General features: G+C 43.6%; 1 long non-coding RNA gene across 5 annotated transcripts; it reads left to right on the top strand.

Annotated features, from left to right (window-relative positions):
- The first annotated feature begins 1,630 nt into the window (after window positions 1–1,630).
- Window positions 1,631–13,507, top strand: LOC135289951 (uncharacterized). 5 transcript variants are annotated; one of them, XR_010352694.1, is made up of 7 exons: window positions 1,631–1,757; window positions 1,883–2,919; window positions 5,485–5,727; window positions 7,462–7,532; window positions 7,645–7,831; window positions 8,715–8,765; window positions 10,984–12,890. It is a non-coding gene; the product is annotated as an uncharacterized LOC135289951 (long non-coding RNA). The 5 variants fall into 5 exon arrangements; XR_010352701.1 differs by having other exon boundaries at window positions 1,883–2,926; XR_010352685.1 differs by lacking the exons at window positions 5,485–5,727; window positions 7,645–7,831 and adding an exon at window positions 13,122–13,507 and having other exon boundaries at window positions 10,984–11,065.
- Window positions 13,508–14,049: the final 542 nt, after the last annotated feature.

Here is a 14,049-nt window from a genome sequence, read left to right as displayed (position 1 = left end):
ATTTCCCAAGGAAATACTGGTTGCTGGTGTGTGTTAGGTAAGAGCTGCAGACACAATCCTGCTCCACCAGCATGGGCAGTGAGAGTCTCAGTGGCCTGGGAATGCCATGACAGTGTGCACTGTTATCTGCCTGCATTGCCACAGACAAATGGTGTCTGCACAACACTTGAGTGTGAGAGATGTCATCATTTCCCATGGGTGGGAGCACTGCAGCCAAGGCAAGAGGCACAAACTGTTGCTAATTCTGCCATTTTCTATAGGATCATGGGTATATAAATATTGAGCAGACAGTTAATTGCTGTGAGCTTTTAGAAGCAAGGGAGCTTTTACATGGTTTTACAAATTGTCAGTCAGAGTGGGAGTATCAGCTTGGCAGGCAAGACAAGATGAAGTCTTTATATTATAACACAACTACAGTGGATTAGGGAGAAAAGATGGGCAAGAACAGAGCCCCAGTGTTAATTCAGGGGTCTAGTTCCTCCAGGCCAGCATGTGGTAGAAGGAGGTGAGGGAGCGAAATTCCACTGAGGGTGAATAAGAAAACAGACGATGAAAGTTGGAGCCAAGTGGTGAAACAAAGGTCAGAGAGGTCATTTCCATGGGAGCCATAGAGGGTTGTGAAGAGTCAGTTCCAATAGAAAGATACCATATGTTGTCACATTACATGCATTTCAGCTGCCCAAAGGCACCCTGAACTCAAACTGATGCTCCAGAGGAGCACCATCCTGAGCCCCTGCTCAGGGTGAGGGTGTTCCCCACACATGCTGTGCTCCGTCTGCAGAAGAGAAAGTGCATTTACAAAGCATTTTGGCTCTTCCTAGTGATGAGGTTATAAATAAGTCAGTGAAGTATCTGGCTTTTCATCTGTGCTTGATTAGGGCTTATTCAGCTTCTACTTTGGAATGGCAGCAAAGCTTTAGTATTAAACAATCCTGCTGAAGCTCTGGGTGAGCTGAGGACTGGAGCTACTGGGGTACCACACAGGTCTGCCTCTGGCTCCATGATGGGAAGAAACGCCTGTAGCAAGGGCCCCAGACATACCATTCCCTCTCCTTCCACAGATTTTTGTGGCCCTGGGGAGTTGCTTAATACCCATGCCTAGATGAGGATAAAGGCACCTGCCTGTACTTGCTCCCTGGTGCTGACATTGTGTGTTGACAATGGTGTCAGCTCCATGTGCCAGCCTGTGCTATGTCTGGGGATTATCAGAGATAGTGTTTGCCAGCACTATGGTAACAGTTTAACAATATGGAAAATTAAGACGTTTCCTTGGGGTTTCCAGGCTGAGGCACATCTTTGCATCACCAGAGGTGAAATTGCAAAGGTGCACACTCATGTATATATATATGCCTTATATATAAGTTATATATAAGGCATAGTTATGAGATTAAATATAGAAAATTGTTTAGGTGCTTGGATTCATAGCAAAGATATTTAGGCTCTAATGGTCAAAGAAATGTCACTGGGAATTCAATATATCTGTGTTCTTGCAGATCTAGGCCACAGTCCCTGTCCCAGGGGGATTTTAGTCCCACTAGATACTTCTCTGCTATCAGAAATGAAGAACCAGCATAAATGATGATTGGATTTTCCTTTGATCCTTCCCCTGCTTGGCATTCTCTTCCTTTGATAAGGTCCCAATCACTCCCAACCCCTCCCCCTGTTCCTTCTTTTGCCAGGCCACACGGAGGAAGTACAAGAGGTACTTGCAGTGATTGGAGTGGGCTGATTAACCTTCACAGCCCTCGGTGCCCCAGGTACAGAGCTGAAGACCATAAATCTCATTCAAATTGCCATCTTAATGTGGTTTCTTGAGGCTCTTTAGGCTGGGTTTGGATGGAGCTGCTCACTGAGTTAATTCATTTTTCTTACTCTGTTGCAGATTTCACCAGCTTACTGATCTATATCTAGGTCAGCTTCATAAAGCATCATTTCTGTTTTAGGGCTTCATAAAGTATCATTTCTGTTTTAGTCTTCAGCAGGGAAGACAGGTGGAGGGGGCTGGATGATAAATGGTGAGACTGCATGGGTCTCCAAGTGAGTGTTAGTCTGTGGCTTTTACTTAGTGCCTTAAAACTGTTTGCAAAGACATGTGAATTGAAGTAAGCCATGTGTAAGAGACTGAGATGTTAATGGCTTAAACTTTGTAAATCATTGAAGGACTTTTTCCCCACCATGGCAAACTGCAAAGGCACAGCAGAATATCTGTGAGCACTCAAGCCCACCCCTCCCCAAACATGCCTAATACCTGGAATTTGGATTGTGACGGGAACTGTAAAAAGGTGAAGGGGTACTACTGTCCAGTTGTCCCAGGTCTAGGGAGGAGAATGTATCCACAAGTGACACAGGAAGAGAGACTGGAATGCTGATGGTTCAAATATTCAGAGGGAAGCTGCAGAAGTGCAGGGGCACAGAGGGTGAGCACAGCCCTCCTCAGGCTCCAGCTGCTGCTGAATGAGGTAAGGAAAGAGGCAAACCCTGTGTGGTGGGGAATCGTCTCTGTCCTTACTCCAGCAAACTCTGCTGTGTTAACTCCCCTGCCAGGGAAGTACCAGAACACTCCCAGGTAGCCTGGAGGCCCTCTGCTGATGGGCCACAATGGACACAGCTGGCCTGGTGTGATAGGCAGCTGTATCTCCTTGGAAGGTGTCAAAGACTCCCGAAATGTCCTGAGATTCACAACATTACATCACTCAGCTGGAACTCCCTCCTCCAGGGCAGGTAGCTGGGCATTCCTATTTGAGCCTGAGTGAATATAAACCAGAGTTTGTATTCTGGGGGTTCCCTCACCACCTGATGGATCCAGTCTGTGACTGTCACTTTGACTAAGGCTGTGACCATCACTTTGACTAAGGCTGTGACCATCACTTTGACCAGCAAACATTGAAATGGCAGCAGCTGAGCCTCTTTACAATGCCTGTGGGTGGTGAGATTGTTCTACTCTTATAATTTCTTTCTCTCTCTTATTCATTTTCTCAAGTGATATTTGCATGCTTTTATATTGTTATATTACTGTAGAGAACAGCAATCAAAATGCCTCCATACCTGTTTTCCTGTGCAACCAAACTGTTCTACAATAAACCCTACATATGTATAGTTACAAGCACTGATCATCCAGTTTGTTTCACTCTAATCCACTCCAAGTGAGTCAGACATTGAGCTATACTGATGGTATGGGCTAAAAATCTTCAAAATTAATTGCTTTAAGGGGTCAATGGTCCTTTAAAGGTGTGGGGGCTTGCCTGCTGCTGGGGAAGGCAGAAAGTGAAGAAAAGCAGGTAGAGTCTAATGACAAATTGTTTGCTGCTCTGCTAATCATGAAATAAGGAATTTAAATTGAAGTCTCAGCAGCTGTGAGGTCAGACCTGGCTGCAATTTACAACCTCTGCCATAAGGGTGACAGGGAGGGAGATGGAGAAGAAGAAGTAAGCAAAGAAGAAAAGATGTTTAAGGCTGAGTGGGAGAAAGAGAACACGTGAAATGATCATCAACCTTGATTTACATTTGATGTAGAAAGATGTATGGCTTTTACAGATCCTCAGAAAAGAAAATATCTGCTCAGAAACAGCTTAATCTGTCACTTTGCAAAGCCAAGTTCTTTTTCACACTAGAAGGAAAAAGCCATGAAACAGCAATTTGCAGAAATGAACTGAGTTCCCATGATCAGCTAGACTGTTAAACCTGTCCTCACTGGCTCTTTTTCTGTACCATGGACCTCTTTCTTGTCAGTTTTTGAATCAAGCAGTCAGAGTGTAGCCCTTCAGTGAATTGGAAGGGACAAAAAATTAGAGGTCAGAACAATCTTATTATACATGGGGAAGGAGATTTATGTTTTCTCTGGATCCATAATCTGATTTTCCATTGTAGCTTTTCTCCATACATGAAATCTCCAAGCAAAAGAATTTAGTTTAATGACTATGTAATAATTTTCCAGATGATATCTATTACATTGGAAAGTGATAAATATCTCAATTAAATTTAAAAAAAGATGCCATTCCTAATAAATTTCAGCAGACATCTGCCAAGAAGGCAAATTTCTTGCAAGATGAGCATTTGAGCTGCAGGAATATTGAAAAATAAAGGGAAAGTCTACATGTGCATCACTATGCACACACATAAATAGCAACAGATGTGAACATGTAGGCAACCATCTTTTGGGGTGTTTGCCAATTTAACCAGCTCCAAATCTGCTTATATTCTGAGCATGCTGAGAAAGGATTCATGCAGCAAAGATTTCAAAATATCACTTAATCCTGTCAGCCTGTCCTGTAGTCAGGGCCAGTCAGTCTTCACAAAGCCCCTTGGTGTGGGAAAGGTAAATCATGAACCTCAATGAGTGAGAAGGAGACGTGAGCTTTTTTCCCCATGTACAACAAATCATGGTGTGTCTGCTGCAAATGGACGTTTGGTAGGAAGCCTCATTTTCATAATCATTCCAAAATCCTGGTACAAACCCCAAACAAGGATTAAATTTCCTTTCAACAATACTAACCATTTTATGGGTCCCAGTAGGTGTTTTGCCATTGCATTTTTTGTGTGTTTTGGACTTTGTCTTTCTCTGACTCCCATTCTAATTTTCTCCTAGAGTTCCCCCTCTGCAAGGCCATTTTCTTGTTCTTGGCTCTGCTGGGATGACACACATGTCAAGTGCAGGGGCCAGCTTTCCCATGCAGTGTCTGGTCTGTCCATCTGCAGCAGCCCCATTGCAGAGGGAATCCCTCTGCCAGGAGCCTGGAGCTTGTGCAGGATCCCTGGGGAGTGCCTCTGCTTTCCTTCCACACATTGCTACCTGCTTGCTCAGTTCCCCAAGATGTAAGGCTAGACAGGAAAACAAGCACAGTGTTTGGAGCTAGAGCCCTGCTCTCATTTAGGAGCTGTGAAGATATTTTAGGAACTCAGGATGTTTGAGATGGTTTGCCTCTCTGAAATGTGAATGTTCAGAGCCTTGTTGCCTCATTAAATAATAAAGTTACTGACTGTCAAGTGCATTGAAGACCTGGGATGAAAACTGTCTCTTAAGCAACCTCTGATTTTATTGTGATGGTGGTAGGCTGCTGGCCAACTACGTCTGTCTTGAAATTGGTAACTCAGTTCCCTATGGAGATCTGCTGTGACTCCAGACACGTGGTCTCTTAATTTTCTGAGAGCAGCAAGCAGATCAGTCAGCAGCTTGCAGATCAGAGGACAATGCTGCAGCAAGCAGGAGCTGGGACTTCAGGGTGCTGTTCAATAAGAAACAAACCCAGCTAACTGGTTTTCCGTACAGTAAACAGCCTGGTTCCTAATGATTTACTTATTCTCCAGCTACGTAGCAGTGTGGGGTTTGGGTTTGCTTCTGAAGAGGAGCTCAGTGCTACAAGGTCAGGTCATGGCACAGAAGCACCTGCAGTGCCAGGGGAAGGCTACAGGGATATAGAAGCATTTGAGTCTAAGACATCTTTTTCTTTTGGTAGAGTACAATTTCCTTTCCAAATCTATTTCCAGAAAGCAAAAGCTGCAGGTCACTGCCCCAAAAGCTTCCTGCTGGATGAGGGAGTTATCTAAATGGAATGCTCAAACAGAACTGAGAGGAGCAAACCAGAGTATTGGTTTTTCTGAGCTCACACAGAAAAGCTGCAAGATCCCACCTCCAGATGCCAGCCTGTGCCTTTCCCCAGGCTCCCCCTTTCAGGTGTCTGCTCATGCTTCATCTGTCACCCCTGAGCACATGAAAGAAAAATGCTGCTGGTAAGATTTTCTCTCCAATGTTGCTGACAAGCAATCTGTCTGTTCCTTCTCTTTAACACTGTGCTAGAAAGCCCCGCTCTGTGTGTACTGCTAAAGGTCTTGAAGCTGATATGGAGATGTCTGACGTGTCTGCATTCCCTGGACCTCACATTACAGTGAGGATTGACATTTCCTTTGGACTTGAGGTCAAAAGCCATATAAAAATAAAAACCCTTCATCAGGTGATATAGATGAACTTGCTCTGTAGCTGGCCTGAACTTCCTTAGTGTCCACAGCAATCAAGTCAGTAATATTTTATAAGATAATAAGGTTCCAAAATGAAAGCTTCTCTGTTCCCAGAGCCCTGCTAGAAAATAAAAGCATCCCCTTTTATCCATCAAAGATCCAGTGCTTTGTTCCTGCCCTGTGAGCAGTACTAGCGTCTTCCCCACAGGTCAGTCCAGCTTTGAGATCCTGATGAGTGTTACACTACAGACTTGTTGGCACTAAGCACTGTTGGTGTTCCAGGCTCTGTTGTCTGTTTTAGGTGGCAAAATCTGACCCAAGGATGTTGAGAACATCTGAAGGAACTTGGGATAAAAGCTAGATGGAACAGCCTTGTCCCAGTGTTAGCCTATCTGCCAAAGACTCTTCTCCCAATGCTTTCTCAGTGTTCTGTTGTCATCATCATCACAAGTATTAATAATTTGAACCACTGTACTGCTTTGAGTGCGTGTCTGTCCTAGGAAGGGGATCTCCCTGAAGCAGACAGAGTGCACCTGTCTGTAGCAGGAGATGGTCCATGCAGTAGAGAGCTCACAACATAAATATGTGGGATCAGAGGCTGGGAGAAAGCAGGTGGCAGATCCTCCACTGAAGGCTCCTATATTAAGCTCTGCCCTACTTATGAAACCCAGACAGCTTTGGTGACCATATGCTGTTGGTAGGAAAGCTCAATTGTTCTTAAATCCTCACAGGATGTTATCTGCTCCTGTTGCTCAGCTGGTGGGAGTGTATCCATCTCCAGTTATTTAACAGTTAGCCATCTCCTCTAAACTAGTTTTCCATGGTCCCAGTATAGATTTGAGAAAGAGATAGGAACATATGGACTCTGCATTCCTTGGCTGCTCTCTTCAAAGTGTAATGAGTGCTCCCTTTGGGGGTGCCCACCAGCTTGTAGAAGGTGCTTAGGTAGGTCTCTTAGACAAGAACTTGACATCCATAATCAGAATAGCTGAGATCATAAACAAGCTTGTAGAATAAGTAACGGAGGAAAATGCTGAGCTGCTGATAAGCAAATAATTGCTGAGAAGTTTCAGGAACTCTGGCTGTATCATTTTAGGATGGCATTAGATGAGTGAATTGCACCTCAACTACATGCTATAGAAACAGGAGTGTTTTTTCCCATGTCTTTATGGAAGTTGCCAGTCTCACCCAGCAGCAGATGTAGCTTCGGACCTCTTCCCCTGGACAAAGCCTGAAGGTTTAAACTCCCTAAAGAGCCCCACTGATGAGTGGTGAGTGGTGGTGGCAACAGACAACATTAAGAGCCACCAAGAAAGAAGATAAGAAAATCTGCAAAAAGGGGCAAGAGTAAATATTAAAATAACCTCAACACTTTAATTCCCAGCCCATTTTAATGTAGGACTGCACTCTATTAGCATAAAAATACCAATGACATTTATTTTGTTAAGACTTTGCTGAGTAGCCTGACCCTGGCCCAATGCAGTTACCAGCTATATTTCTGTTCTACAGAGAGGTGAACAGATGGCTTCTTTGTGTGTGACTGTGTAAGGAAACCCATTTCTGCAAACAGGGGATGTCAGGTGAGTTAGTGGAACAAACTTCTACTTCTGTATTAAGTTAATTGTGCAGCGACACAGAGCTTAGTGTCGGGTTGTTTTCCACTCAGCTCAGGTACATTAATTAACTTTCCAGAGTGTTGCTGGAAAGCTGAAGGATATCCTCATGTTTCTGGACGTGCATGATGTCAGTACGCACACTTCAAGTGGAACCAGGAGCACTTGGTTTTTCCTCCTTGCTGATATCAACAGGAGCTGGTTTGATCCAGCCCATGGTAACCCCTGTCCTACCTCAGTCTGGCTTGGATGGCAAAGAATCAATGGTGAATACTTAAAAAAGATAGCTGTGAAATCCCATTCAAGAGTGAAATATTTGAGGCTAGAAAAAGCCATTAATGACCATCTCAACCTTCAGTAAGGCAGAAGGAAAGATTTTCTGTTGGTTCAGTTGCATTGCATTATATCTGATTATACTGATAAAATAATGAAGTACAATTTTGTTGATGATTGCTATTAAAATATATATTTATAGAAAAGCATTAAATCTCAGTAGGTAGAATTAAAATACATGTGTTTAAAATGAATACGTGCTGCTGAACATGAGCAAAGATATTGTGATTACTCCCATGTGGTTGCACACATCTTAGATGAAGACTCTGTCTAAACTTTTGTAGAGAAACAAAAACTTCAAGGGCTCATCCGACTAATTTTAGGCTTTTGTGTTATGATGAGATGGCCAACATGCTGAAAGACTCTATACCTCTGTGCTGATTGAAATGAGGAGACAATGATTAACACAGAGGTAAAAATCTGCATTGAAGGCATCAATATTTCCTAAATAAATTTGACTGGATTTTTACTGGAAAACTTTTAGTATTAAAAATAAAAAGCATTCCTTAGAAAAACCAACTAATGGCATAATAGAAGAACAAAATCCCAGTTTCATGAAAACTGTCCTGGAAGAGTATATAAATTGATCAGACCAGTTAAGGTGAAATTCCCAGGCTCATTTGTCATGCACCAGAAATTACAGTGGGAAAAAACCTCAACTTTGAGTGCTCTGTGCTCCTGGGATTTTTATTAACAAGGGCATGCAACTGCCAACTGAAGACTGACATAGAAGCTGCATTTGAACTACACTTCATAGAAATTAACATTTTATTGAGTTAATCAGAATCAATATAAATTTAGGTTGCTTTTTTTCAGATGTGGAAGGGGTGGTGAGCAGAGTGAAAGCAGTAGAGGCTGTGAATAATGGTAAATATACATTATATGTTCTTGTTATTGTAAATAGGATTATTTCTGCCAAAATCTGTGTTCTGTCTTAACTTGAATATTCAGCCAGGCCTATTATTATACTGCACAAATTATTATGCTGCAGAAAATTATATTATTATACTTCACCAAAAAAATCTTTTAATTTGTTTGATACCTCTCGAAGGGCAGGAAAATTCAGTGAGAGAATGGCATGAACCACAAGCAGAACAGTTTTTCCTCTGACTCAAGATAGCCATGTATCACCAGTGTTCCCAAATCAGCTTATGAATCTTCAGTGTGCAAAGATATTTTTTAAAAAGGGTTGAAGAGGAAAAAAATGAATAAAAATTAAATAGATGGTGAGATGCTGAAATGCAACATTTGCAAGATACTGCTTAGAACATTTCCCAGCAGAAGGAAATTTTGAGAAATACACCTTTGTCCAGTGCTACTTGCTCAGACAAAGCAGAATGATCTCTTTGTGAATATTTCAGTCTCATCTGCAGTGCTGAGGTTTTGTTCTCCCCTCCTCGGGGGCTTCAGGAGCTCCTGGGGCTCACTCCAGCAGGAGGTCAGGAACATCTTCTGTCCTGCCATGAGTGAAGTGGGCTGACCAGGGGGAGCTGGTGTGCTGACATCTGGAAAGAGATACCCAAACCTGGTCACTCCCCACATGCTGTGGGTATAAATTTACAGGAATCTTCTCATTTATGGGATGTCCCAAGGAGCTCAGAGCCAGGGGAGGAGGAGGAGACCTGGGCATGGCTTGTCCAGGGCTCTGCTGCTCAGTGTGGAGCTGGCTCTCGAGGGCATGGGCCTCTGTCACCCTGCTGTCCCCTGTCCTTCCCTCCCCTGGGCTGGGAGTGCTGGGTGGGCAGCATCCCTGCAGGAACACCTCATAGATCCTTCCAGCTGGAGTCACATCCCTGCTCTGCAGATCAAGGATGCTTCTCCTCATCTCCTCCTGCTGCACAGGAAGGGTGATGATGCCAAGTAACTTGTGAAACTTCATATCCAACACATTTTGGCTTCTTTCTGCTTTCATAAAAAGCCCAGTGTGTCTGACCATTTTCTCTGTTTACAGGCAGAGCATGGAAACAAAATCAGGAACATGTGTTGTGTTTGTTCCAGCAGCTGAGCAGCTGACATTGCAGAATAAACCATATTTATTTATTTATCACTGGCAAACAGAGCTACATATGGCAAAGGTCCACAGCCCCACACAGTAAAGCCTGTATGATATAATGATGCCAAGTCCTAGAGCTCACTCTGGAAGTTTTGGGTCTCATTTGTGTCTTTTTCTTCTACTTACAGCTGATGAGGAATTGCTGTCTGACATGGAGAAATAACTGGGCCAAAGTACACTCAGGCAGGAGGGAGCAAAGGAAAATGTGTGTTTTATTTCTGTACATTTTATAGCTGCTACAGAAGCACAAGCTTTGATGTGCAGTATTTTCAGGAGTTCAAACCCTAGTAAAAATTGTGACATGAGTGGTATTTACCATGTATATGTTTTCCTTAAGGGAGATAATGTGAAATCACTGCCATCCAGACTGGCATTTTTGGAAAAGGGCACCCTCTGTCACACAAAATCCCTTGTGCCTTACGTGCCCCCTCCCTTGTGCTGGTGGCAGCAGCCAGCTATGTACCAAAGGTTAGCTGCTGAGTCACTGGAACCAAAGCATCCAAACAGTGGCTTACTTGAGAGCTACTTGCTAGGAGTGGTGATTCACTGGTTTGAGGTCTCTTTCATATGAATTTGAGAGCAATTTAATTACCCTTCTTTCCTAAAAGATTTTTTTCCATTTCACACTTTTCTAGGCACAGGAGCAGCAGAGCAGCCAAACAATGCTGGATGCTCATCTTGGCAATTTCCAAAGTGCTGTGAGCAGAGTATGCCAGGAATCTTGTTTCTAAACAACCACTCAAGGTTTTCTGCCTCTGTTAAAGCTTCCAGGTCCCTTGTTTTGAAAGCTAGAAAGCTTTTCCTATGCATAAATATATGAAACCTCCCTGTCCAAACTTGGGCTCTTTGACATATCTGAGGAAGCTGCCCTAGCTCTTCCTTGGACTGAGTCTCCTTTTCCCTCTCTTGCTCCACAGACCTTCAGTCACCAAGTCAGCCATCCTGCCTTATGTTAAAGGTTGAAATTCATCCCCTACTTGTTATTTTGGCAGCATCCTCATTGAGCTGTGTCCTTTCTGACATGTCTTTCAGCTGGGAGAGAATCAGCTTTATCTGAGCTGAGAACTGCCTGGAGGAACTCAATGTGAGCTCTCAGAGTACTCACACACAGTGGGTAAGCATGGCTGACAAGCATGGCTTGGTAACTCACAGGTGACTGAGTCATTTAATAGAAGGAGAAACAGAGCAGCAGCTTCCTAATTAGCACAACTTGACACAGCTTGGCAGAGAGCAAAATTCTGATATTGGTTTACCCAGGCCCAGATGCACTGTGCAGTAAAGGGTAATTATTGGGGCATTATTGTTTACAGGATGTGACAACAGTCTCTCCAAAGTCTTGGGGTTCAGACTAATTTTTTCATTTCTCATCTGTCTGGTACTAGCACACTTGTTTTGTCTTATCCAAGAGATTCTAGTGATAACAAGGTCATCGTAATTCATGACAGCCCCTGCATTTCTGACCTGTATTTCTCTTGCAGATTAAGTATCTAGGCACACAGAAAACCTATAAATACATAGTCTCATGGAGTAAAGGTGCAGTCTGGGCTATCAGCCTGGGATGGAAGAAGAGAGTTATGCTCTACTCTTTTGGTTTTCTGAATTGCAGTCCTGCTGAGCACAGCTGGGAATTGCAGTAAATCCAAACATTCAGGACAGAGCTGAAGATTTCAATGTGCACTTTGTCAAACACTGCCTCACATGAGAGAAAGTTTCCCTGACTTGGCTGGAAGAAATAGTATCCTGACTGTATTCTTTAACTCAGACAGGGAAATGTAAATAGCTCAGAGCAGGAGTGCCTCGTATCTGGAGCTACAGAACAAATGAATGAGCTGTAAGAAAAGCAGTGAAAGAATATTTCTTGCAGCATCAGATTGAAGTTACAGACTATAGATTTTGTGTCCAATAGAGTTGAGGAGTGCCTGCAGATAGGTTGAGCAGGATCTGACTGATTCTGAATAATCAGAATTTCCTGACATGGGCTCAGGGAGCTAGCTTCCCTTAGAAAGGGGAACCAAGAGGAACAATGACTTCTACACATCCCTAATGTAGACACCCACATTGACTGCAAGGGGATTTATGGGTGACCAACACGACTGTACCTGCATCTATAATTAGATCATGTATTTCATTTGTGATTTCATAGCTGCTCACACTCAAGAGTCCAAAACCCCTCAGCTGTGCCCTCCAGGTGGTCACTCAGGGTGGCTTTCCAAGGAGAGTGCTGGCCAGCTGGTTTGTCAGTCCAGATCCTGCTTCACACTTGCCTTGGCTGCATAAACTGTCTTACAGATCAAGAGGTGCTATCCTGATGTGGAAATTCTGTCTGTATTCCTTTTATGATTTTGATTCTATTTTCTGAGCTTGCTCCATGCATTGAATTAGACTGAATGTGTCTGTTCAGGCTAACAAGAGAGATTACTTGGACTACATGAAGATTTGGGCAGTGAACAAGCTATCTTTGTAAACAGGGTAAATACGTGACTCCCATGAAAAACACAAACCCTTAGGGGAAAAAAAAAGGAGAAAAAAGCAGTTTTGAATTTACTTTCTCTTTCATCCTCATCAAAGTAGCTAGCAACACTTGTTACCGCTATTTATGAATTGAACTTGATTTAATGATTGAACAATCAATTACCTCCACATCCTTGGAATCAAAGTGGTTAGAAATTAATCCAGGTGGTTTACATTTCTGGAACTGGCAACCCATCTTAAACAAGCTTCCAAACACTGGAATCTTGTGTTATTGGCCACTCAGAAATGACAGAATTATTCTGGAAATAATCTCTTAAAACAGAACTGAATTTTTTGCATTAACTCCACTACTGAGGTCCTTATCAGCCCGTGGCAGCTTGAGTCGAATATAATCTACAGCAGTCTGAAACATCAGAGCATCTGACAATTCTGTGCCTGATGAGAGGTATTTTGGAGCTGTGAATTGATGTGAGTTTGGACTCCTTGAACTCAGTGAACTGAGTAAAGGAGAGTGTGATGGTAACAGAAGCCAAAGCCCTTGCTGCAGAGGCTGGGGCAGAAACTGAGCATCAGGAGGGCTTGAGGAAAGGGCTTTCTGGTGCTTTTAGTGTGGCTGAGAAGGGATTTTTCTGATAAGAAAAGTAAATCTGTGCAGTGATCAGCCAGACCTCCTGTCACTGGTTTTACTCTCTTTGCAGCTGCTGCCATGGTGGCACAAGCCCCACTGCAGCAATGGAGCAATCCTGTCTCTGCTCACAGGAAAGACAACCTGGGCTCTCCATCAGCCAGATAAACCTGCTGGCCTTTTGTGGAGAAAAGCATTCTTTCAAACAATAATAGGGGAGCCATAGCAGTCCTTACTGCTCTCAGTGAGACACCAGATGTAATATTTAACATTTTAAATGTACAATTGCTACTCTCTTTTTGTTGTATAGCTTGGTAATGAGAACCTCTTTTGCCAAAATCCCTACAAAACCACTTTTTGCTAGCCTGCCCTGACCTTGCTGTTTTTCCTCTGAATATCATGCTCAGAAGCTGAGAGAGCTGTTAGAGGGCAGGGGAAAATAAACAAGCAGCACTTTTCTGTTGTTTGGATTGCTGTGATGATTTATGCACAGGGTTATCTGCTGGAGCTTAAGGGAGCAGCAATAACAGATCTCAGGTCATCAGATTAGTTCTCAAGGGGCCAAAGCTCCCCTTAGGAGTGGTGACAGATTCAAGCTACCAAGTGCTGCCCTTCAAGGAGCATATGCAGTCACTTCAAAAGGCCAAAGGTTTTACTGCAAATGGGATATTTTTTTTTAATCTGCTGCAGAGCAAAGGACCAGAAACAGCAGGACTTGCCCAGGGAGTGCCCATTGCTGAGAGGGGGTGAAGGAACTGTGCTGCTGCAGAGCCAGAGGGGCTGGTCCCAGCTCCCCCCAGCCAAGCACTGGTGCCTGCCCTTGCAGAGGCTGTTTGCACGAGTGCAGCAGGATCCAGTCTCTCGCCTGCCGTGCCCTGTGCTGGGCCACTTCCAGCTGGCAGATCTTCAAGGACCCTGAGGACTTGTGCTGCATACCATGGGGAGTAAGCAGTGCTTTGCATCTGAGTGTGCTCAGAGCTCATGGGCTTCCCCAGCACCAG

The sequence above is a fragment of the Passer domesticus genome, chromosome 1 (genome assembly GCF_036417665.1).
Source record: "Passer domesticus isolate bPasDom1 chromosome 1, bPasDom1.hap1, whole genome shotgun sequence".
In the NCBI taxonomy this organism is placed as follows: domain Eukaryota; kingdom Metazoa; phylum Chordata; class Aves; order Passeriformes; family Passeridae; genus Passer; species Passer domesticus.
The sequence above is the reverse complement of the archived record's forward strand: the minus strand, read 5'-3'. Positions and strand labels throughout refer to the sequence as shown.